The sequence below is a fragment of the Pleurodeles waltl genome, chromosome 6 (assembly GCF_031143425.1).
Source record: "Pleurodeles waltl isolate 20211129_DDA chromosome 6, aPleWal1.hap1.20221129, whole genome shotgun sequence".
NCBI lineage: Eukaryota > Metazoa > Chordata > Amphibia > Caudata > Salamandridae > Pleurodeles > Pleurodeles waltl.
In genome coordinates, this window is record NC_090445.1 from 1,193,017,525 (window position 1) to 1,193,043,971 (window position 26,447).

The following is a 26,447-nucleotide window of genomic DNA, read 5'->3' on the forward strand; positions in this document are numbered from 1 at the left end:
TCCATCTTTGCGGTTTGTGTGTGCTCTTGCTCTCTGGAAGTATGTGATGTGAAAAAATAAGTGCTGGTCCCCACAAATATGTGCCTGTGGCCCCCACTGGAAACCACCGGCTCCAGTGAAGCACTGAGCATCAGCTCTAAAATCCAAAATATTAAGCTTCAAATATTTTGCAAATGCACTAATTGGTACCTGAACACCAGATTGACATTTTCTGAAAAGACATTCATTTTGACACCCCAAATATCGATTAATTTTCAGGAAATATAGCCATATTTTCTCGAAATATTCTTTCACGTTTAAAAAACATACGTAACAATCTTTACAATCAATTTCCTAAATAATGCTGTCATTCCATAATTTTTTTAGATTCCTAGTCATATAAAAAATCATTGGTATTGTATGCCTAGAGTTCACCTGTTGTATACCTCATAAAGCAGCCATTGCCATAATGTGTCCCAGCTGTCGACCACTCGGCTGACTGCAGTGCCCCATATACCTGCCAGTGCCATGCCATTCACACAGAAGGATGCACATGTGTTCTAGAAAAACCTCTTGACGCCGCCACACCAGTACCAACTTACCTAGCTGCGTTGATCCTGATGAGAATCAGAGGAGCGAGGCCCGCAGGATGACATAAATTTACGGCAACTCCAGCAGGGCCTGTGAGCATCCACATGGGCCCAGTGTTAAGCCGATATGGGTCGCCATAGGATAGATAACTATGCTCTGTATTCTTGACCCCCAGGCACTATCATTCCTGCGTAGTCCTACAAGAGAGCTGTGAGGGTCTGGAGACTGAAAGGAGACCACTTGGCGTGGCAGAGGGGACAAGTGGTGGCTGGCAGACTTTTTCTGCCCTGTCCCACCCAGATCTTGCCTCCTCACCTCTTTTGGTGGCTTCTGAGTCTGATTGCATAACACTGTGTTAGTGAGCACAGCCAGCAGTGACTAGAGCTTCCTGGAGGGCTTTTTCATGCCCGGACAATTCACTACAATATTTAGGTAAAAACACAGTCCCTTTCTTGTATACAAACTATACAGGTGAATGACTGTGACCGGCATGCAATGTGACCCATATCCACAGTATGCATATAAGAATCTGTTAATAAACCCTTGGATTGAACTGAGTTTATGCCACTGGCCTATTCACGTTGACAGCCTGGTTTCAAAACATGAGAGGATCCGCCCCACACGCCCTGATGGGCCTCCAGCCACTGCACCAGTAGCAGACTAAAACCTCACTGTTTTTAAAGTTGTTTTGGCGGTGAGAGGTTGGAATGCTTATTTGTGGTAGAGCAATCAGACTGCTATTGGTGGTCTGGGGCCTCTTACTTGTATGTTGCTGGTGATTGCAATGAGTTTGGATTATGCCACTCACATGATGTGATTTACACTAAATAAAATAAATATGCTGCAAGCAATTATTTAAAAGAAGTCCTTTAGGAATTAGATAAGACTGGATCTTTTCTCAAGTGACACATTGCACCATTTCTGTGTTTTAAAGCAAGTGAGAAATACATAGCATCAGCTGGTTACTTCCTGGTAATGCTGCTTGCGCATACGAGGACGCATATCAAGCCCTTTTTATGTGTACCTAATGTAAGATCAAAAAGATAACTACTAAAATATACTTTAGTTTGAAAGCATGTATTAATAAACTCAGGCTAGCCCATGAACATTTACATAGTCAGCTTTTTAACTTTTCTACTGGTTGTGAACCCAGGGATTTATAAATGTCTGCTTACGCAGGGTTGGCAGGCTGTAAGATACAGCGGACCACCATCCTTGCACTTTCTTTCTCAGATAGAAAACGATTTTTTTTTAAGTAGCTTGTTTCCATTAGAGGGACAGGTGCTGCTTTAAAAAATGTTTACTGTTTGGGTGCACATTGGGGTGAGCAAGCAATGGTCAGGTGGACCTCGGCCTGTTTCCCCGTTGGTGTCCAACATGATTCTCAAAGGGGAAAATGTACCTCAGACACAGCTGCTTTCTCCTTTCAAATGTTATAACCATCTTTATAGTCTTGATAACGTTTCAGTTCTTGAGGCAGCACTTGCAGGCACATACCATTAATATATATGATTGCAATCGTAATTAGGCATGGGAAGCCCTGTTCACACATCACGATTCATTCTAATTTTCGAAACTCCTTTTGCAATTGCAAATCTTTCTTAGACTTCCTTTTAGAAATGGGGTCATTGGTTGGTGGTCAGGTTACCCCCTGTCCAGGCAAGGACCCGCACTCTAATCAGTGCACAGGAGAAACACATTAACCCCTACTCACCCCCTTGGTAGCTTGGCAAGAGCAGGCAGGCTTAACTCAGAAGCAATGTGTAAAGTATTTGTACCAACACACACAGTAATACAGTGAAAACACTACAAAATGGATGCCGCACAGGTTTGGAAAAATAGGTAATATTTATCTAAATTAAACAAGACCAAAATGACAAAAAAATCCAACATACAGTGAAAATATGAATTTTCGAAAGACTATGGGTCTTACTCCTTAGAAAACAATGGAAACGATGATTTTGCACAAAGTACCTGGTTAGCGTAAAAAATAAAGCCGCACAGGGGAGCGTGCATCGGAAAAGGCAGCAATGGGTCGATACCTTCCCCACAAGAGGGTGGGTCATTTCTTCTCTGGTCGGTTCGGTGATGCGTCATTTTTCTCCCTCACAAGAGAGCGATGCATCGATTTCCAGACGGGGCATCTCGGATCCGTGCAGAGTTGGGTTGACTTTGACGCCCAGGGACGATGCGTGGAAAATCCTATTGCATGTTGTTTGCGTTGTTATTAGCAGCCGCAAGCGGGTTTTGTGTGTCATTTCTCCAACTGCGATGCGACGATCTTCCAGCTGCGATGCCAATTTTAGCCGCTAAGCCGGCGCGTGTCGTTTATCAGCCGTGTTGCAGCTGGTGCGTCGAAAATTTCCTGGCCTGGCGTTCGTGTGTGGATTTTCAGCTCTTGCCTGCCAACATCACCTTTCAAAGGCCTAGGGACTGATAGGGCACCACTTGGCAGGGCAGGAGTCTCGGCAGAGAGTCCAGATGTTAGCAGAGGAAGTCTTTGATGGCCCTGAGACTTCAAAACAGGAGGCAGCCTCAACTCAAGCCCTTGGAGATTATTCACAAGCAGAAATATACCACAAAGTCCATTCTTTGTCCCCTTTCACAGGCAGAAGCAGCAACTGCCCAACAAAGCACAGCCACAGGCAGGGACAGCACTCCTCCTCAGCTCTTTTCCTTGGCAGAAGTTCCTCATGGTTCCAAAAGTGAACTAATTTTCAGGGGTTCTGGGTCCAATACTTATACCCCTTTCTGCCTTTCAGATAGGCCTACTTCAAAAAAAAGTCTGATGTTTACAAGGACCTGCCTTTCCCAGGCCAGGCCCCAGGCACACACCAGGGGGTTGGAGACTGCATTCTGAGATGGCTGACACAGCCCATTCAGGTGTAAGTGACCATTCCTCCCTCCACCCTAGAACAGATGGCTCATCTGGATATGCAGGCTACACTCCAGCTCCCTTTGTCTTGCTGTCTAGAGGGGATTCAAAAACAGCTAAAATGTCAAACTGATCCAGACAGGGAATCCACAAACAGGCAGAGTCACAGAAAGGTTTAAGCAAGAAAATGCCTTCTTTCTAAAAGTGGCATTTTCAAACTAACAATCTAAAAAAACAACTTTACTAAAATATTTTATTTTTTAATTGGATCTAGAGACCCCAAACTCCATAATTCTGTCTGCTCTCAAAGGGAATCTGCACTTTAATAATATATAAAGGCCGTCCCCATGGTAACCTATGAGACAGATTTTCCTTGAAGACTGAATTTAACAGTATTTCACTATTAGAACACGTAACACACATCAGTACATGTCCCAACTTTAACATAGACTGCACTCTGCCCATGGGGCTACCTAGAACCTACCTTGGGGGAGCCTTACATGTATGAGAAGGGAAGGTTTAGGCCTGACAAGTGTGTACCCTTGCCAGATCGAATCAGCAGTTTAAAACTGCACACACAGACACTGCAGTGGCAGGGTTGAGCCATGTTTACAGGGCTACTAAGGTGGGTGCTGCAGGCCCACTAGCAGCATTTGATTTACAGGCCCTGAGCACCTCTAGTTCACTTTACTAGGGGCTTACTAGGAAATCAAATATGCTAATCATGGACAAGCCAATTACACATATGTTTTAGCACTGGCTAGCAGTGGTAAAGTGCCCAGAGTGTCCTAAAAATAGAGTCCAGCACACATCATCAACCTGGGAAGCAGAGGAAAACAGTTAGGGGAGACCACGCCAAGGATGCCAAGTCTAACACTCCCAAAATGGGTTTTGTATATGGGCCAGCGTAATATGCGGTATCAAAACCTATGATCTTTTTTTAATTGCAGAATTTGCATGCAGAAAATGGTTTGGTCCGTCTGCCCCTTTAAGGTGCTAATCTTTTTATATTGCATATTATGCTTTAATCTTGAAGTAACTCTCCAACATTTAAGATAAAAACGTTAATGTAACTGTTTCTTGTAAATGGAAGGGTGTGCCATATTGGTTACACATGCTTGTGACATGGTTGGCCTGCCCCTTGCCCAACATAAGTAAAGTCGTATAGTTGGCGGTGAGGAGTGCAGTGAAATTCCTTTATATTCATTGTCAAAGTATTTTCAAGTTCCTCCGAGACTGTTACCTTCCTGCACAACTAAGCATTTTTAATTCACTTGCACTGTAAATTTAAGATACTCTTCCAGTGGCGTGAGGGGATCCTACCCTGTTCCTAGACTTCTCTAATGATTCTAGTCAATCTGGTCATGAAAATATTAACCTAAATAAAAGGAAATCCTGCAACATGCTATATTTTAAGGAGATACACTCCTAAAATGATGTTCCTGTATTTATTAATAACCACCACCTTGTCAAAAATTGTGATGAGTGGCTTTTAGCTAGAAGCTCTCAACGGTATGCTTTCTAGGCATGTTTTATTATGAGGCTGGGTATACATTTTTAAGATACGGGTGTTGTCACACCAGATGGTAGCTATATACTAGAGCAGTTTGTTGTTAAATGTCAAAGCAGTTGTACTCAACATTGTTTCAAAGTTCTTGTGTGATTTCAACAAGTGCTTTAGATCAGTGGGTCCCAAATTTTTGACTTCTGTGAACCCCCACATTATCATTACTGGAACCTGGGGGCCCCCATTGAATCGTTATTAGAATCTGGGGACCCGCTCCACTATCTGCTGGGATCTAATTTGTTAATATTTAATTTTTTAAGTAGTCACGGACCCCTCGAGGAAGCTTCGCGGACACCCAGGGGTCACCGGACCACAGGTTGGGAACCACTGCTTTAGACTATTTTCTGTAACTTTTCACACAATCCTCAGTATGTTCCCTTTGAATGCTTTGCCTAGTCTGATCACTGTACAACGAGACGGTAGAGAATGGTGAAAGATAGGTCCTGGGTATTGTAAGGCTATAAAATGGGAAAGGGATACTGGCTAAACGAATCCATTGTTAAAACCGCAGCAATCTCTAGTTAGGGTGCCACCTGGCTGGTATTGTTGCGTTTTGATCACTATTTCTAGGTCAAAGCCAGTATTAAAAAATAATCAGCAAAACTGGTATTTATTTCACTTTAACATGTAAATTCAAAAACATAAAATACAAGAAATAATCACTTAGTTTTTTGGAACTGTTTCCAGTAGTGCTAAATGTGTATTAATGCAAAAATCTATATTCAAGTACAAGCTCCTTGGTTCCAAGATTTCAAAAATAATTACCAGTATTTCTCTCTGTAGAAGGTAGCAACCATACTTATGATGTGCAGAAACAGGTGTGTTTGCCCTATCATCTTTAATTCAAACTGTATAATTGTGCGTATTTTGTGTGATTAGTTTGAAGGAACACAGAAGAACAAATCAAATGAAAAAAGTGATCTTAAAACCATTTGGCATTTCTGAATGTGCCATGCGCTCGTTTTGTTTAAATATGCAGCTGCTTACCGGGCAGAGGGAATAGAACTCACTATAAATACCTTTTCAACTCTAGCCTGAAAAAATTAGATTGTATTGTTGCAGAGAAACTGGATAGTGAAAGGGAGATTGTATTGTTGCAGAGAAACTAGATAGTGAAAGGTCTGCTTGTTCTCAGTTTTTTGCGAGGCTTTCTTTGGAAAATATGTGGTAGATTTGTGGGGGTGCTGCAGCACTCCTATTTTTAGCCTAACTATAGGGATAGGACATGGAAGGTATGATGTTTCCACGAGACCATGCTTACCAGTACTTGTAAGCCTTTTATTAAGTGCTGCGGAAGTGCCTTATTGTACCACCCCTGGAGGCTGAGATAGTCTCAAGTCAGTAATACAAAGTAAGGGCCTCATGACTAAAATGAACAGAATCACAAAAAAGTTAAATTGAACTTACTTTTAGATCTGTCTTAAAGGCAGCATTAACTGTTTTGACAGGCACATGTCGCCCCCCCCCCGAAAAAAGCCCCCTAGTCGACGCTTTCACCATTGATCTTTTGACATTTCACTTACATTATATTTCCACCCCACCCCACCCCAACAGAAAGCATATATCAACAGACCAGCCCACTCCAGCCATTGGATGCTTTCACTTTGAATGACTACATTTTGCTTTTGCACATGTACACATACACCTAATCAAATACTTCCTCAGCAATAGCAATTTTCCCAATGACTGATACTCCCTATGCATAGTTTGGTTCCATCAACTATTTTCGTAACTCCTCAAACGTTTATTGTAAACTGCAATGTTCATCATCACTATAAAGCAGTTTTTCTATATTTATTTATCCAACTGAAAGTAAGACTAACCCATTAAAGTAGCTAAAGAGTATATGCATATTTTTAAGTTGAAACCACATCCCTACAGGTTTGTGATTGACATTTTAACCACTTGAGAGAGCCCTCTAGCATCTACTTGTATAACTACATCACCACTGTTGGAAGTTGTACCAGCGCTTTTTCTATGCAGAAAGCACTCGTTTCAACTCAGACACACCCCTACATCCACTGAAACATAAACACCCAAAACAAGCTATATAAAAGTAGTAGTATATACCAATGAATAAAAGTACCTGTAAGTAGTAGGGTGTGATCACAAACTGGAAAAAAAAAAGAAATTTATTGAAATATGCAATTTAGAGCTTTTACTAACAAGTAGCCTGGGCTAGTAATTAACCCTATGAGAACCAAGCACAAATTATTAAAATAGCAAAAGTGTGTAAGCCCATTTCTATACAAAAACAATGCCCCTGACCTTGGTGCAGGTAATTTGAAGCAATTGCTTTTGACTTGAGCTGGATCTCTCTTAACAAGTGGAAGTGCAGCCTCATTTCAGTGCTTTTACATTTGACTTGTGAGGCACGCGTAGTAACAGCAAGTGGAACTGCAACTTCATGAAAGAATTTCAGTGCTCTTGCATTTCACTTTTGATAGACACCTAGTGATAACTAGTGGAATTGTGGCTTGATGTAAGAATTTCAATGCTTTTTTATTTGACTTGCAAAGGACACATAGTAATTTCTTGTGGAGCTGCACCTTCAGGAAAGAATATTAAAGCATTTAACTTGGGAGGGACACCTAGTATCAACTTGTGGAACTGCAGATCTAGGCAGAAGTTTTGAAGATTTAACATTTTAGCATTTAGCTTAAGAGGGACATCTAGTAACAACTTGAGGAATTGCAGGTTTGAGTATAGGTGTGTGTGAGAAAAAATAAATAAAATCTATATGTGTATATAAGCACACACACGGGGCGCCAGAGAGCCGGCATGCAAGATGGCCACACTGTAATCCGCCAACATCGACTGCACTCCATCCATTCCCCAAACAAGTGAACATAGCTCTGCATGCATGCAATGATTCCCATTAGACTGTGAGACTTTATTGAGTTGAAAACCTCTGGAAGACTACTAAACTTGCTTCAGCACTGGAGCCACCGAGAGACCCAAGATGCGACCGCAGTACTGAGCTTGGATCCACCATCAGAATGACAGTGCTGAATGGAACCCAAATACCCTGCGTGACTTTGGGGTAGCTGCTGGGGGTCGACCACAAGCTGTGGAGGATTGGCAGCAGCTGAGACTGGCATTCCCTGAGGAAAGAACGGGCACGCTGTGGTGACGAGATGGGATGACCTGAAATTTTGGGAATGAGTGCTTGTCATTCAATGACTACCTAGTAAGTCTTCCTTTTTCTGACAGTGTGCGTTAGACGGAATGGAACTGTGAGGCACCTAAGGAGACTTGAAAGCAGCTACTCGGAATGCCGCTGAAGGCCTAGGCATGGATTGGCTGTTTTAGCGAACCACTCATAGGCTTGGTGAGGTGCGCCCCTTCTAACTGCCCCTAATTGCAAAGCAACTCTCATATAGCGCATGGGTCCTACCTTGCACAAAAAAATCAAACAAACTATTTTCTAGCTTCTGCTGCTCACACTACCGCTGGTTCCTCTCTGCTGTTGACTGCAGGCTGCATTCAGGTTTAAGCTGTAGTGTGGGCAGACTTCAGAAACTCCAAAGATGTGCTCGGTGAACTCCATCTATCATTCCACCACATGGATTCTGACTGGCGTGCATCCTGAGAACCAGCTCCAATTGCGCTTACTGGGATGTACTACCTCTATCCTGTTGGACGCTTCCTGACGATTGTGCCGGGCTGCGGCGGAACCTTCAAGATCCTTGTGACCAGCTGCCATTAGTCATGTGTGGTGCATAGTCACCAAAAGTAGTGCCCAGACTGCTTGTGGCACACTGGTCCTGGGTTGTGGCGGGTCCAGACAGCCCATTTACAAACAGAATTGCAGAAAGACGCACACCCAGACCTCAGCTCTGTTTTTGAGCAGACCCAGTGACGCATTCACGTATACCCAAACTCAATAAGCAAAGCTCCATCACGATAACCTTGCAGCCTGTGCTGGGATCAGGGATTGACAATTTTGAATGAGTGTATGGTGATTGCATGAGCCAACTGGGCAGCTTTCTGCATTACGGCACTTCTGCAGCGTAATACAGGAAACAACTGATGGACCTTCCCTCCTGAATGCAACTGTATTAACAGCACATTTTCACTTAAGCCAGACCATTTCTACATGACTATACCAACATGGGGAAAGCAGATGGCCATGAGACCAAGCTGCAGTTTGACTCATGCAAATCAGCAAAGGATTCAACTGACAATCTGGCACAGCTTTGGGCATAACAGACCTAAATAATGAAGATGCTGATATGAAGATGCTCCTTTTAGCAAGAAGCACAGCTTAACTTCTGTAGAGGCCAAAATGGACACCATGTGCACTAGAACTGACTCTGTCTCACAAACCTGAGAAACATGATATCTTTCTCTCTCTTTCTCTCTCTCTCTCTCTCTCTCTCTCTCTCTCTCTCTCTCTCACACACACTCACACACACACACACACCTCTTTCACCAAATAGCTTTATAAATTGGCTTGCATTTTCCTTCTTCCTCCCACAGCCCATGTCAATAAGCATTTTACTGGAACATAAATATAGTGCCACTCAACACACTTTCTCAACAGTACGGTAGAAGGCAGTGCATATACCAGCATTGCCACATTTACTTATCCTATTGTAATCCAGCACAATTTATTAGATCAGTAGAAGTGGATATGTACCCTTTTATGTTGAAGCCACATCCCCACAACTTTGTGGAGGACATTTGAAGCACTTGCATCTCACTAATTTGTAAAAATATGAGTTATTGTAGATTTGTGACAGACTTGTTCCTCTCAAGTCCGAAGGAACTGCTTAACATCTTGTTAAGGTCTGAAAGACTGAAGTCTTGTTAAAGACTTCACACTGTTTCTTCTGACTCGAAAAGAACATCTAATAATTACTTGAGTTACTGTAGCCATATGGACGGCCAGACCGGTTCGCTTTGCAGGTACTTCTTAACCTAATGATGATTTCCAAAGATCTATCTCTGTCGAGAGATTATTCAATTTCGGTAATGGTAAGAGACCTTAAAGATAATTAAAAAAAAAAAAAAAAAAAAAGAGCTGGACAATGGACAGGCTAAGAGTGTAGAGTTATTGGTGATCCTCATCCCTCTGACTGGAAGAATGAACGAGGACTGATGTTCCAGTCACTTATGCAGGCCATTCAAACTGTTACAGATGGGCTTGCTTGTTTGTCTTCACAATACATGAGAGATATGTTTCTTTTTTTTTTTTTTTTTTTTTTTAGGAAACTTTGGTTTTATTCATAGGCAAGTCTCTTCTTGGGAGTAAGCTTCTTGCCATTTTAATTTTACTCAGAAGTGTTGTGTGGCGCTGGAATAATCACAAGCTATGTATCACAAAACTGGTATATCAACTTGCCTTGAATGTGTTTTGTTATGTTCCCTGTACTTTTATAGCACACTATCACTGGTGAGGGTACCCTGGCACTGTCGCAGGTGTGTGAGGCTGGCCTGGGGCACACTTATTTAAAGGGCCAGACATTCAGCTTCTTGTGGAGTTTAGGAAAGCAGGAGGATGCTCTAATATGTTGTGGGAGGTTGTTCCCAGCTTTAGGAACACTGTATGAAATGGTATGATCCTTACCTGCTTTTGTATATTCGTGGGTGTGTGCTAGTGAAAGTCCAGCAGAAATCTTGTGCCTGGAGGGCTGGTAAAATTGTAGGTGGACGTTCAAGTAGTCAGTTGTTGTGAATTGCGTTGTACATTTTTGTCAGGAGGTAAGTGTGCACTTGTTTATCGGACCAAGTGGAGTTCCCTTAGGTGAGTTATGATATGAGCTCGGCCCTCACGACAGAGAACTTGGCTGGCTGCAAAAATCTGGATGGTCTGAAGTCTTTTTGTGAGTTGGTTGGTAATTCCTGCATATAGGACTATCCCATAGTCCAGTCAACAGGTGATGAAGGTTTGGGTAACAGTTTTCCTGATGTTCTTAGGTGGCCTCTTTTGAGCATCTTTAGGGTGTAAACACAGGATGGTGCAACTGCGTTAACTTGAACAAACATGGCCAGTTTGCTCCTTTAACCCCTTCGCTGCCAGGCCTTTTCCCCCTCCTGTGCCAGGCCTTTTTTTGCCTATTTGGGGCAGTTCGCGCTTAGGCACTCATAACTTTTTGTCCACATAAGCTAACCAAGCCAAATTTGCGTCCTTTTTTTCCAACATCCTAGGGATTCTAGAGGTACCCAGACTTTGTGGGTTCCCCTGAAGGAGGCCAAGAAATTGGCCAAAATACAGTGAAAATTTCTTTTTTTTCAAACAAATTGGAAAAAGTGGCTGCAGAAGAAGGCTTGTGGTTTCCCCCCTGAAAATGGCATCAACAAAGGGGTTGCAGTGCTAAACTCAGCAGCTTCCCAGCTTTCAGGCAGACTTGAATCAGAAAACCCAATTTTTCAACACAATTTTGGCATTTTACTGGGGCATACCCCATTTTTGCAATTTTTTGTGCTTTCAGCCTCCTTCCAGTCAGTGACCGAATTGGGCATGAAACCAATGCTGGATCCCAGAAACCTAAACATTTCTGAAAAGTAGACAAAATTCTGAATTCAGCAAGGGGTCATTTGTGTAGATCCTACAAGGGTTTCCTACAGAAAATAGCAACTGAAAAAGAAAAATATTGAAATTGAGGTGAAAAAACCATCAATTTTTCTCTACGTTTTACTCTGTAACTTTTCCCTGCAATGTCAGATTATCGAAAGCAATATACCGTTACGTCTGCTGGACTCCTCTGGTTGCGGGGATATCAAGAACCCGAGGAACCCAGAGCCAATATTTGAGCTGCACCCTGCAGTGCGTTTTCATTCTATACCGGGTATACAGCAATTCATTTGCTGAAATATAAAGAGTAAAAAATTGCTATCAAGAAAACCTTTGTATTTCCAAAAAGGGCACAAGATAAGGTGTTGAGGAGCAGTGGTTATTTGCACATCTCTGAATTCCGGGGAGACCATACTAGCATGTGAATTACAGGGAATTTCTCAAATATATGTCTTTTTTACACACTCTCCTATATTTGGAAGGAAAAAATGTAGAGAAAGACAAGGGGCAATAGCACTTGTTTTGCTAATCTATGTTCCCCCAAGTCTCCCAATAAAAATGATACCTCACTTGTGTGTGTAGGCCTAGCGCCCGCGACAGGAAACGCCCCAAAGCGCAACGTGGATGCATCCAATTTTTTGAAAGAAAACAGTGCCTACCTGTGGATTTTGGCCTGTAGCTCAGCCGGCACCTAGGAAACCTACCAGCCCTGTGCATGTTTGAAAACTAGAGACCTAGGGGAATCCAAGGAGGGGTGACTTGCGGGGCTCGGACCAGGTACTGTTACCCAGAATCCTTTGCAAACCTTAAAATTTTGCTAAAAAAACACATGTTCCTCACATTTCTGTGGCAGAAAGTTCTGGAATCTGAGAGGAGCCACAAATTTCCTTCCACCCAGCGTTCCCCCAAGTCTCCCGATAAAAATGATACCTCACTTGTGTGGGTAGGCCTAGCGCCCGCGACAGGAAACGCCCCAAAGCGCAACGTGGACACATCCCATTTTTTTGAAAGAAAACAGAGGTGTTTTTTGCAAAGTGCCTACCTGTAGATTTTGGCCTCTAGCTCAGCCAGCACCTAGGGAAACCTACCACACCTGTGCATTTCTGAAAACTAGAGACCTAGGGGAATCCAAGGAGGGCTGACTTGCGGGGCTCGGACCAGGTTCTGTTACCCAGAATCCTTTGCAAACCTCAAAATTTGGCAAAAAAAAACACATTCCTCACATTTCTGTGGCAGAAAGTTCTGGAATCTGAGAGGAGCCACAAATTTCCTTCCACCCAGTGTTCCCCCAAGTCTCCCGATAAAAATTATACCTCACTTGTGTGGGTGGGTCTAGCGCCCGCGACAGGAAACGCCCCAAAGCGCAACGTGGATGCATCCCATTTTTTGAAAGAAAACAGTGCCTACCTGTGGATTTTGGCCTGTAGCTCAGCCGGCACCTAGGGAAACCTACCAACCCTGTGCATGTTTGAAAACTAGAGACCTAGGGGAATCCAAGATGGGGTGACTTGTGGGGTTCGGACCAGGTTCTGTTACCCAGAATCCTTTGCAAACCTCAAAGTTTTGCTAAAAAAACACCCTTTCCTCTCATTTCGGTGACAGAAAGTTCTGGAATCTGAGAGGAGCCACAAATCTCCTTCCACCCTGCGTTCCCCCAAGTCTCCCGATAAAAATGATACCTCACTTGTGTGGGTGGGCCAGGTGCCTGCAACAGAATAAGGCCCAAAACTTGAAGAGATAGAAGGGATAGCACAGCGAGTTTATAAGGGCATATTCTTTTATACATCTTTAGACGGACTCTGCTTTGGGGACCCACATAAGTGAGGTGTCATTTTACTTGGGAGACTGAGGGGAAAACTGGGGAGTAGGAATTTTGTGCTGGAGCGGTGATCCTACTAAGAAAAGTCAGGAAAATATACCTTTTTATGCAAATTTTGAGGTTTACAGAGGAGTCTGTGTAAGAAAATGTTGGGGGAGCCACGCAAGCCACACCTCCTTGGGGTGTCTAGTTTTAAAAAATGTCTGGGTTTTGTAGGTTTCCCTAGATGAAGGCCGCACCCAGGACCAAAAACATAGGTGGGCCCTCCCCCCCCAAAAACAGGTATTTTTGTAATATATCATATTGATGTGTGCACATACGTCCGTGATGTGCCAAACACTAAAATTGTGAAAAGAAACACACTTAGGTTATGTGACGAAGACCCCTCAGCCACCAACCAAGTTGGTGGCATGCTTCATCATCGGGGTCCCACCCGAGGCACCTAGTGTATCACAGGTGTGCTGCGACGCCTGATTACAGCGGAGCAGGTTTTTTTACCACACATACTGGTTGGATTTGGCACGAGGGTGAGTGATGGTTCAGTGGATCAAATTTTATTAACAAGAGATTTCACAAAAATGAAATGCACTGCTAATAACTGAAAGGCAAAAAACTGAACCAATGACTCACAGCTCGTGAGCTGTAAAGCCACGACAAGGCACCAACCGCTTTACAGTCCATTCACACACCTTTCATACATGACACGCACAAGACCATTCACACCGCCAGCCACGGGCCCAGCACATTACAACACTCACATCGACAGACCGCGCCACTCAAGGGCCCATCACTTACAAACGCCCACATGCCTGATACAAGAATCACACCAGCTGATGGGAGTGTGGACTGGCGTTTGGCTGGCACTTCCAGCCAAGCGCCACCCCACGCACACTGCCAGCCAAGCGCCATCCCACGCACACTGCCAGCCAAGCGCCACCCCACGCACACCGCCAGCCAAGCGCCACCCCAAGCACACCACCATCACTTTTTTTGTTTATAAACAACAAAGAAACCACTAATTATAAAATAAGCACAAAACTACAAACACAAAAGCTCTAACTAAATACATGACAGAGATGCCAACCGTGAAACATCTGAAAATATAAAACAGACCGCTTACGCTCAAGGAATTTCCCAGATTTTTTTTGGGGTATGGTAACTTCTGTAACAGCCGGGCACACACAGCCCAGGCTTTGAAGGGCATTCGGGGTAGTACATCCGGCTCTCCCTCCGGATTAATCTCCGGGCACATACTCTACATTTCTTTGTGGGCATGTCTTGTTTGGGAGTGGGAGGAATGTGATCTGGAAAGTGCCGATCTTTCAATCTAGCCACATCCTCCACCACTTCTACTCTAGGAACTCTTGCCGGTTCCACCACAATAAGGCTTTCTATCACCGACTCCTGAAATTTAATAAATGTCATCCTTGACTCAGGTGAACAATCCTTGTATACAATAAAGGCATTAAAAGTTGCCAAATGAAATAAATGTAGGGCCAACTTTTTATACCACACATAAGACTTACGAAGAGCAGTGTAAGGTTCCAACCTCTGATATACTCTATCAACACCACCCATGTGCCTATTGTAGTCCAAAATGCACGCAGGTTTGCGCACTTCCGCAACCTGACCCCAAACAGCCACAGGGGAAGTACTCTCATCATGGATGGTCGATAGCATGTACACATCCCTCCTGTCTGAAAATTTCAGAGCTAGCAGCTCATTATTCCGCAAGTCACTGCACTGTCCCCTCTCAAGTTTTTTACAGACAAGCTCCCTTGGATAGCCTTTCCGGTTAGAACGGATTGTGCCACAAGCAACAGTGTCCACCCTAAACAACTCCTTGAACAACTGCACTCCAGTGTAGAAATTATCTACGTACAAATGGTGACCTTTGTTAAACAGCTGTCTAGCAAGTTCCCACACAATTTTTTCGCTAACTCCAAAAGTGGCCGGACAACCAGGAGGGTCAATACTGGAATCCCTACCAGTGTAGACCCGGAAATTATACACATATCCTGTACTGCTTTCTGACAGCAGATACAATTTAATCCCATACCGTGCCCTCTTACTAGGAATGTACTGCTTAAAAACTAAACGCCCCTTGAAAAGGACCAAAGACTCGTCCACACTTATCTCTTTGCCTGGAACATAGACCTCTGAAAACCGATCCACAAAATGATCAAGGACAGGCCTAATCTTAAAAAGGCGGTCACAATCAGGGTGATCTTGTGGCAAGGCTAAAGCATTGTCTACAAAATGCAGCATACGAAGAAGAAGCAAATACCGATTACGTGTCATAGTTGCAGGAAATATAGCAGTTGCCATCAAGGGACTAGTAGACCAATAAGAAGCCAGTGACGGCTTCCTGATCAACCCCATCAAAAAAGACAAACCTAAAAACCTTTTCATCTCTTCCAGATATGTGGGAACCCACTGAGTAGCTCTAGACTGAGGCTTAAGTCTGGCAGCGTTGTCCCGCAAATATTGCTCTGCATACACATTTGTCTGCTCCACAATCTCTTCCAAAAATACATCGTCCATAAACAAGTGAAAGAAATGGACAGGTAAAAAGTTTTCCGTATTAACTCTACACCCTGGGAGACCAGTAAATGCAGGTAACTGTGGCTGCTCCATGTTTGGGGCAATCCAGGTGTCAGGTCTTCCAATGGGAAACCCTTCAGCCCCAGGCTGCTGCACTCTTGGCACATCAATGTCCTCCTCTAACACAGGCCCTTCATCTGCACTGAGAGTAGCTTCCTCATCAGAAGAATACTCTCGGACAGAAAACTCACTTCCAGAATCTCCTGCTTCCTCCTCTGCCTCAGATGCAGAGTCAGTGTCGTAATCATGGTCTGAAGACGACTCAAAGAGCATGCGAACAACCTGCTGAGCGGTCACTTTGCGGCTAACCATGATCCTAACAACAAATGGATTGCCAACAACAACTAGCACTAAAATAAGTAATAGACAAAGTGTAGCTTTATCACAAAGAGTTATGTACTACAAAAAAACTATACCACTCAGTTGCCTGAAATAGCTACTCACCAAGCAACTACTCTGCACAGACACAGCAATCACCAATGATATCCCACTAAAAAGAAAAAAGCAAATTAGACATATGACAACACAAACATCACTGTGCTAAAATCTAAGGACAATGTCAAACACACAATACTGCACTTAGTACACCACCTACAAACATGTCATTCATGCATGTCAACAATACTCCTTTGGAGTAAATTGCTTTCACTTACCTAAAACATGCAACTATGCAAACCGCAGGACAACTACTGCCAAAACCGCAAAGATCCACAGCAAAGGAAGCAAAAGCGTTGAACTAGAAGAAAAAGAAGAAATAAATTGTTATAATCACAAATACAAATACTTTGCCAGTTGACAAACACCCCATCACCAAGACACCACCAAGAACTTAGAAGTTGTCCCTGGTACCTAAGTGGATCCTGCCCCCCTCGGGGGTAGATGGGCGTAAAAAAATTGGCCAATCTGCCCCCAAGGGGGGCAGAAATGGGCAACACCTCTGTGCCCCCTTTTAGGGGGCGACCGTTCCCAAAGGGGGCACCCCCAGCACAACACAAAACAAAAAAATCCCTGCTGTATTGGTGGTTCTGCCCTCCTTGGGGGCAGATGGGCCTACAAAATTAGGGGCAGAGATGGCCAATACGAATTTTCCCCACCTTAGGGGAGCGACCGTTGCCCAAACACACACCACACACACACACCACACAATCCTCGGCGCCTAGTGAGCTTCCACCCCCCCGGGGGCCAGATCGTCCAAAAAATGGCTGGTCTGCCATCGGGGGGGCCGAAACAGAAAAAAAAATAGCTCCCCAGGGGAGCGACCCTTGCCCAAGGGGTCGCCCCCAAAATACACACCAAAAATAAAATCCCTGGTGTCTAGTGGTTTTCGCTGCCCCCGGGTGGGGCAAAATACAAAAAAGAAATTGCCCCGGGGGGAGGGGGGGGCGACCCTTGCCCAAGGGGTCGCCCCGAAAATACACATAATAAACAACATCCCTGGTGTCTAGTGGTTTTCGCGCCCCCCCCCAGGGGCATATCCGCCGAAAATACTAAAAACAATTGCCCCCAAAATAAACAAAAAAGAAAATCCCTGGTGTCCTAGTGGAGATTCCTGCTCCACGATCGCGGGCCCTGCCCGCGATCGTGGAGAAGGAATCTTGTGAAAACAGGCACTGAGGGAAAGGAAAAACCCTTTCCTTTCCCCCTGTGTCTGTTTTCACCACCCCCGCCCCCCAAAAACGGAGAGGACTCACCTTTTGTGTCCTTCTCCGAAGACGCGCTGGAAGCAAATGGCTTCCAGCGCGCCCGGCAACACTAGATGATGTCAGCGCGCTGTGCGCGTGCTGACGTCATCGGATTGCCGTGGGGGGGGCGGGGGTGGAAGGGGAAGGTCTTCCCCTTCCATCCCCGCCTGGGGGGGCGAGGGGGGTGCATGGGGGGCGCACTAGCGCTCCCCCAAGTTCCCCTGTGCCTAGGACGAGATGATCTTGTCCAAGGCACAGGGGAACTGTAGCCTTGGACGAGATCATCTCGTCCAAGGCATAGAAGCGGTTAATATTTCCAATGTTTCTAGCTTGTGTGTTGAGCATGGGAGCAGGTCCAAAAACGATAGGCCACCAGATTGAGTCTCATGTCGAGGAGTCCTTCCCAAAAATCACCTCTTCGGTATTTTCCATGTTCAGCATGAGGCACTTGGACTTCCCCTAGGTGGCTACTTAAGTCATGCATGCCATGGACATATTCCTGGTGCAGGGTGTTTTGTCCAAGAGGGACAATATAAGTTGTGTGTCATGTCATCTGCGTAGGTGAGGATGTTGATGTAGTGGTCCCGGATGATGTCTGCCTGTGAGGGCATGTATATGTTGAAGAGGGTCGGACTCAGCGAGGAGCCCTGGGTGACATTATCGAAAATAATACATTTTTTGCCAGTTACTCTTGTTCCAGTGGCGTAGCTGGATTTTCTTCTGTTATTGGGAATCTGCCCAAACCTTACACCTTAATTGTCCTCCTGGAAATAATTTGTTCTAGGTCTGTTGTCAGTCAGGCTCCTAAACCGGCTTCCAGTGATGTGGAGCACTCTGTCTGGCGTAGATAGTGTATTTGTGTACTGGGACCTCTGCTTATGAAATTGTGGCCTAGAGCAGGCCTTGTGATTGTAGAGTTGGGCCTGGAACTATAAGTAAACTGAAAACAGTTGTGTGGTCTACTCTAGATAAAGGTGAAACCTGTTTCCATGGTGGAAATTCCATGCAATATTTTTTCTAGCACACAGTCACTAGAGACCCGCCTGAGATTTCAGAAAAATAGCTAACAGAATTGTTTCAACAGTTAATCCACATATCTGATTGGGGGACAACCCTGCATTTTATGGTGGGCTGCTTGCACTATTTGGGCAGCTTTTTCTGCAGCCTTCTTGTGCTCTGAACTCTTGTTAACAGATGTGGTTGACTAGGGCCTCCAGGAAGATCTTTTCATTCTCCTGGAATCTACATCTTTGTGCTAAAGGTGCTCTTATTTATGAAACTCAGATGAGAAGCAGCCTCCATGTTGGTCCTGCTGGACATGTTTGACCACCCTAATTTTGTTAGTGGAAGCCGTCTACTTTTTATTTAAACAAAATCAGTTTCAGGGGTGCTCAGGTCATTCATAAAGTATTTTGGTATTTTCCCCTGTTTGGCATCCCCACGATTTTCAGGGTGATCTTAAATCTTTATTTTCCTTGGTGATATGTGTTTTAAGTGTTGGTATTCCATTTGTTATTAATGTAACCCTTTTTGTACTTGGTGACATCTTCTAAATATTTTTGTATTGTTTTTTATTTGGATTTCTGGAGTTTGACACTGGCACTTGTGACAGCTTGCTACATGGTGTAGCTGTTTGTCAATTTAGATATGAGCAAAACAACTGTTTATTACTTCAATATACATTGAAAATTACTAATAACTTTTACCCAAGTCGTTCTTATAGCTTTGGGGGCCTGGGATATTCTGAATTGTCACACTTGTAGAAGTTTGAGGTTTAGTAGTTTTGTTGGTAGTGTCATTGGCAGTGCTGCCCTGGGCAAGGAGTGGTGCAAGCAGCAATATCCTCATGACAAGAGCAGCCTGGGAGAAACCTTCAGCATACGCAATTAATAGACTGATAGTCAGATGCTATTAACCTGCTCTTAGGAACTCAACCTTACTCTCCGTGCACCCTTCCCTGAGAGTTTGGTCACGCAAGCCACCTGCTCCTCAGGCCCGATGGCTGATACCTTCCCTACAATTCCCTCAGTCAGGGAATCTAAATGAATGAAAGCATTGTGAAAGAAAAATATTTCAGCTGGCAGTATGCCACTGAAATCTTTGAATGCTAATTGCCTTTTGGCCTGCATTATGCGTGCATTTTAGGAAATGACCCAGTTGGGTGCCACGTATGTCCAGAAGGACATAAAGTAACACTTTCAAGAGGTCCTAAAGAACGAACAAAATGCTGCCAGGCATACCATCAAGTAAGACCTTGATACAGCCGACTCTGTGGCGTGAGCTATGGGTACTTCAATCTTCATTCTGTGAAATGTCCGGCTCAGGACTTCAGGATTTTACATTGACATGCAGGCCAATCTCATTCTCTCCTGTTCAGTGGCACTCGTTTATTTGGGAGCAAGGCTGACACAGCCTGGGACCAAATTAAGGCCACTAAAGCACAGACACAATCTCTGGGCCTCCAGCAACCCCAACTCCAAAGAGACCACTGTTAGTTTTGGCAATTTTGTGAGATTCTCCAGGGCTTCACCCTTCTTAAGTCAGAGGTAAAGGCAGTGGATCCCTCCAGCAAGCCTTCTCCTGCTCTTCTTTTTCCTCACTGGTCCCCACCCCCCCCATCCCAAACAAAAGCAGTCTTAGTTGTCCTCCCCAAGCCCACTTGAAGCCTGTGGGAGGGTGAGTGCCCACCTGTCGGATGGCCCGGAAGACCTAGTACTCTGGATCTTTGGGTACTTCAAGTAGTAGAAAGAGGTTACAGCCTTTCTTTCCATCAAGCTCCACCCCCCATTTTGCCCATGCTTTTCTCCTCTCCTCCGTATCAAGCTTGTAATGCTCCCTTTTGGATTAACTTTGGCACCTCAGATCTTCGCCAAGATGGTGGCGGTGGTTGCAGCCTATCTCAGATTGCTCGGACATCGCAATGTTTTCTTTTCATAAGTGCACGATCAAAGCTGGGTCGCCAGAGGTGGAATTACCCTATCTGCAGTCTACTGTTGAATCTTGACTTTTTGCTCAACAATGCCAAACCTCACCCGAGGCCCTCCCAGTGATAACAGTTAATAGTATCTGTGTTGAACACCACCTTTCTCTGTGCCTTCCATCTCCTTCAGAAGTTTGTCGACGTAAGGGAGATGCACCTGTTCTTCCAAAAAAGCATGTGAGTTCAGTTCTGAGAGTTCTGAGTTTATTAGGTCTGCTGGCTCCTGTATTCTCCTACTCACTCATGTATACTGGGACTTGATGGCCTTGCAATGGTGCCTCTGCAGGCAGTGGCGACTGCACAGAGGAGACCTGGCGCCTGGCAGACTCCATCGTATTTCTTCCCCAGTGCTATAGCGGAAATGGTTTGGTGAGGGAAAGAGTTGAACCGGGAGCTGCAGGATGGCCTTCTCTCCCTCTCCAACCTTGACTTCGGTTGTCACCAGTGCCTCCTCCGTAGGTTGGTGAGCTTTCCTGGAGCACCTGGAGATCAGAGACCACTGATCTCCAGAAGAGCAGATGCTTCATATCAATCTGCTAGAAATTTGGATGGCTCAGGTAGCCCTCAAGGCCTTCCTCCCCTCCATCCAAATTCAGTTAGTTGAGATCTTGACGGACAATGTGACTGCTGTGTGTTATAACAACAAGCAATGGAGAGTAGGGTCTCACCTTCTTTACTTGGAAGCATTGAGACAAGTTTTGGGGAGCAATGGGATCCGGCTCGTCAGCAATCACCTAGCGCAGTCGCTGAATCTCAGGGCTGACAGCGTGAACAAGCCCTATCTTGCCAGCCGCGAGTGGTGTCTCCTATCAGAGATAAATGTGGACATATTTACCCAGTGGGGAACTCCTCAGGTGGAATTGTTCACCTCTTTGGAAAATGCTCAATGCCACTAGTTCATAATGTTGAGGAGTGCTTTGGTGGACCTGTTTCAGTTGAAGTGGAACTTTCAACAGCACTGTATCTCCCTCCCTTCCCACCCAACTTAGGTTCCTCAGGTTCTGAGGAAGAACTATCAAGACCGAGCCCAAGTCATTTAAATAGCCCTGGAGCGGCCAAGGAGGATGTGGTACGCAGACCTTTCATTTCTTTTAAATCCCTCAATCAAGCTGCCGTTCATACTGGACCTTCTCTTCCAGTCAGAGGGGATGGTACTGCACACCAATCTCTGAGGCCTCCACATTCATGCCCGGAGATTGGGCAGGACATCTGGGCTCCTTCCAGCTACCTCCGGAGATGGCTGACAGCATGTTGCCTCTCCCTTAGTCAGCTTACTCTGAAAGAGTAAAAACTTTACACGTTGCGTGGACAACAGCATAAACCCCTGGCAGCCGATGTTTTCTCAAGTTGTGCAGTCTACACTTTCCCCTTGCAAAATGGGTTTGTGTGATTGACACTGTCAAGAGATAATTGTCTGCATTGCCAACATTCCTCTGTCTTCCAGAGCAACCGTCCCTTTTTAAATCAGCCATTGGGATGCATTTTTGAAGACTGAAGTTTGTATCCTCCAACCCCCTTAGTTGTATCCCAGTGGGACCGTATTTTTATTTTGGCTTCTCTAAAAGGGGCTCGGTTTGAGCCACTGCATAGTTGTCCCTAAAGTAAGTGAACTCAGAAAACAGCGTTTTGGTGGTTATTACATTGCCCAGGTAGGTGAACTTGTTGCAGACTATAGGTTCCCATCCTTCTTCTATATGTTATCTGGTTAAATTGGTGTTGCGAATCAGGGCTGCTTTCCTGCCTAAAATGTGACTCGTTTACTTCTGATTCATTTCATCATCTTTCCAACTTTTTACCCCGTCCCACAAAGGAGAAGAGTTGTCACAGACTGGATCCTACGTGGGCAGTCAACTACTAATTAGAGTGCACCAGGGAGATAGGACCACCTCGCCCTATCATATTGTGGTGCCATGGAAGGCAAAGCTGTGCATACAGGAACCATATCCATGTGGCTTATGCTCTGTCTCAAGACATGCTATGGTTTGGCCAACTATGAAGCTTTTGAAGGGATCAGACCCCACTTCATTTGGGTTAAATCCACCATTTCTGCCCTTTCAAGAGGAGTTCCTATTGAGAGATCAGTAAAGTGGGCATCTCTGCACAACGTATTGCTTGGATTCCGAAGTCCGCAGAGATGGTCACTTTGCCAGATCCATCCTGAAGGATTTGCTTCTGCCCATCTTATCCTATGGCTTGGGGCAGTTTGGCAGCTCACTGTATTTACTGGCTGTCTTCACTTTGAGAGACTGCACAAACCCTGTACACATTGTTCACATGTGCCTAAAAATCAAGCTGGTTCAAAATTTGCTTTTTAAAATATATTTTCTTTTAATCTTAAATACTGGCTGTTTATTTTGCTTGCATTTTCTCTCCTCAGTTAGACAAGAAGTTATTTTTATGTGCTTTTGGACATTGGTGTTATAAAGTCTTCAAGTTATCCTGTAACATTGTAGTTGCCTACAGTTTGAGTTCTTGTTTAGGTTGTGATTTATTCTCACCTCCTTCAGAAACAATTATATTAAAAAAAATATGCAGTGCATCTGAAAGTCTTTTTTTTTTTTAAACCAGAGTAAAACAGTCAAGTCATTGAATGTTCTTTAAATGTAACATTTTTAATCCAGTCATATGCCTGTCATGTTTAGCTGGCAGCAAATGTTATTTTATTCTGTTTGTAGAATATACCTGCACTAAAAATAAGTAAATAAATAAATTAGCCATTGTGCTAGCTTGCCAAGGCCAGACCTTGTTGGCTTTGCCACGCTTGTTATATAACATGAGGTCTGGTAGAAGATACCTCAAGGTCAGACCTAAAAACACTGCCTTAAGGAAACGTTCTGTCTTTGAGGAATCTGGGCGTTGTCTCGTTTTCTTTCTCCAGACTGCCTTCAGTAGGCAATTCAAGTACCTAGGCACGGGAAGAAACGAGAATCACTAATGTGCGCTAATTTCAATGATAAATGCTCAGTGAAATCACGCTTGCTTGTAGCAGCCAGCTGTCATTAGTGGCTACTACCCGTATTTTAAGAAAACATTTGTAGTGCATACTTAGCACTGTCTGGGCAGGTACTTCCCACACAATCTTACCTCTGTTCTTCGTAGGAGCACTGCACCACTTTGAAGCTTACAGCAGCCCCCTGCAGTGTTTTTGATCTCTGCTGGATCCCGTCTCTCTGTCTCTACTCTACTACGTGATCACCCACTCTGATATTTGCACTGATGCTCAGGTTACTTGGAGCCATACCTGTCAGTCTCATAGCCGTTGATTTCATGCCTGCTTCTCTAATTTTGATATCACTATACAGTTCTATTGAAGAGAAGATGATTTGTTTTCTCTTCTGATAATTTTAAATGTTTTACATGCTCTTACTGAAGTTCTTCTGCCTGCTTCTTGGTTGTTCTACTGCTCTCACATTCTGTTGATGCACAAATGTCATGGCTGGCATTCCTCCAAATGAGTCCCTATGAATAGAATGACACACCATTGTCACTTGCTCTGGGGTGAATGACGTTGGTTTATGTGTCTCAAAATGTTTTTTGGCATTACAAGAGTGGAAGTGTGGAAAAGGTTAAGACATCCATGCTATTTCACTTGGAAGGTGAGGTCATTTTCAAACTGTTGAGGTTCTGGAATGAAGCTGGTCAACTGCTTTCTTTCGCCACTGCGGTTGTTTCCCTGAACTATCATTTTATCCATGACTAACCCAGATTATGAGTGATCCCTTTGGCACCAAGCGAGGCATAAAAGATTCAATTGACAATTTTGGCTCCTGTTTGAAAATACTGTCTAGAGCCTGCACACTACATGAGAGGAGATCAGGGCACGAGTGAACCAAAGATGTGCCTCAGCCAAGTTTCAGCACCTTAATTTAGGTGCACTTGTTACGATCCTACCCAGCATGTCCAGACTATGCTTTGACTTGAACTGTCCATACCTCGTCATACACTGAAGTAGCCTTAGCAAGTCCGGCCATCTAAACAGAACCGCTGAGTCAAATAGCCAGGAGTTGCCACCAGGTCAAACCTGACAACCCATTGCACTTTTTCCCTCAAACCAACAGCTGCCTAGCTAAGGGCAAGCAGTGCTTCATGTGGCAAACCCTGAACCATGTTGCTTACGTGTGCTGCAACAGAGCGTACGCCCTCCTTGAGAAGGAGCACGTTCTCCACATCATAAAGTTTGGACTGTGGGTTATTTATTTAAAGACTTTTTAAAGTGAGCTTTCATGCCAAAGGAGTCTCCTGGTGCTAAGGAATAGACGCATTCAAACTGGCTAAGACAAATGATGCCAGGTGACATTGATTAAACTGCGAGTTCTCGAGCTTCTTATGAAGCCTTAACAGATTCTTCTCTGAGCGACTTGCTAGATGGATGCCTGTCCAAAAATGGGCACTTTGGACCAGAAGGGCTCTGCTACTCCATCTCATACGTTATTGCAGTGATTTAAAAAAACAATAGCTATGGTTAGGATATCAAAGAGCTTCTGTGAGAATATTCTTTAAATTTGTGCAAGAGGCATTTGGTTGCCTTACTGCAAAATATCTTAAATATGAGGCAAGCAGCCTGAAAGTTAATTATTTTTTCTTTGTCTTTTAAGAGCCCGTGTTGCTGACAAATATATTTTGTCAGTGGTTGTCATTTTGCAAGTTGAAAAGTTGTCTAACAGTGTTCTGAATCTTTTGTTGCCTTTGGATGCTGTTCTAAAGGAGACCTAGATGAGGTGCATTACCAAAATCAATATGCCATTGAGTGAAAGAATTGCATGTTCACCCTATGACAGAATGTGATGCAAGCAAGATATGCAGATGGTACATACAAGATTTAGTTGTCAATTACATTTGATGGTTTGATTCAATTCTAAACTTAGCCCAAAAACTTAAATTCCTTACTACTGGGTCTAGTTTTTCACATTCCACTGGGAATTTGAGCAAGAGTTTAGGTTAGAGGTTAGATTGTTGATATTATTACTGATTATATAAAATTTTGATTTATTCGGATTGAGCTTGAAAGTACACTTGCTTATTCAAGCATTTATAGCTTCCATCGCAAATCGTAAGTCCAACATAGTGTCAGGAGATTTCACGGCTAGACATATTCAGATGGCTATCGTCTGCATAACAGTAAATGATTACCTTACATTGTTATAGCAAATCCACACTGTGTGTTAAGACATTGTCTAAATATATGAATATCCGAGGTATCAAAGGCCATAGAGAGACCTCAAAAAAGTGTTGTATTCTATGGTGGAATCCTTTCCTGCAGTGATGTTATGTGCGAAAGTAAATATAGAATGTCTCAGTATGAAACTGGAGTGAATTTGAAGCAGGGCCCAGGTGGGTGGGACTTGGTCAGGGTCTTCTTGATTGCATTGTACCTACAAAATAAAGAAATCTCAACAAAACAGGAGAGTCTTGACTTATTCACTGCAACGTGTTTTAGTGCTCACCACTGAAAGACTCCAAAACATTTGCTTTTCCATCCATCTACTGACTTTTTATTCTCTGAAATGCATTTTACACAAGAAATACAGACAGTGAAAGTGTGTTTCATCTAGAAACCAAACAAAAAGAAAGGACAGTACAATTACTTATCGTATTTCAAATTAATATTTACAAGGTTTTGTTTGAAACGTCAAAGGAAAATACATTTGACCACCACAGCAATACTGCTTGATGACTTCATTTAAGAACTTTCAGCTCTCGCCAGCCATGCCCGTCACCTTTACTTCAAGCTCCTGCAGTGGCCTGTATTTTCTGTTGCACATGTCAAATAAGTTTCCCTTTATTCAATGCACTGCGTAGATTGTGACCCGGTGCTCCACATTGTTTCTCA

The 26,447-nt window shown here is 44.0% G+C and overlaps 1 protein-coding gene across 8 annotated transcripts in view; it reads left to right on the forward strand.

Annotated features, from left to right (window-relative positions):
• Nucleotides 1-26,447, forward strand: part of PPP3CB (protein phosphatase 3 catalytic subunit beta) — an 818,129-nt gene that overhangs the window by 111,522 nt on the left and 680,160 nt on the right. The gene's annotated exons all lie outside the window — the stretch shown is intronic.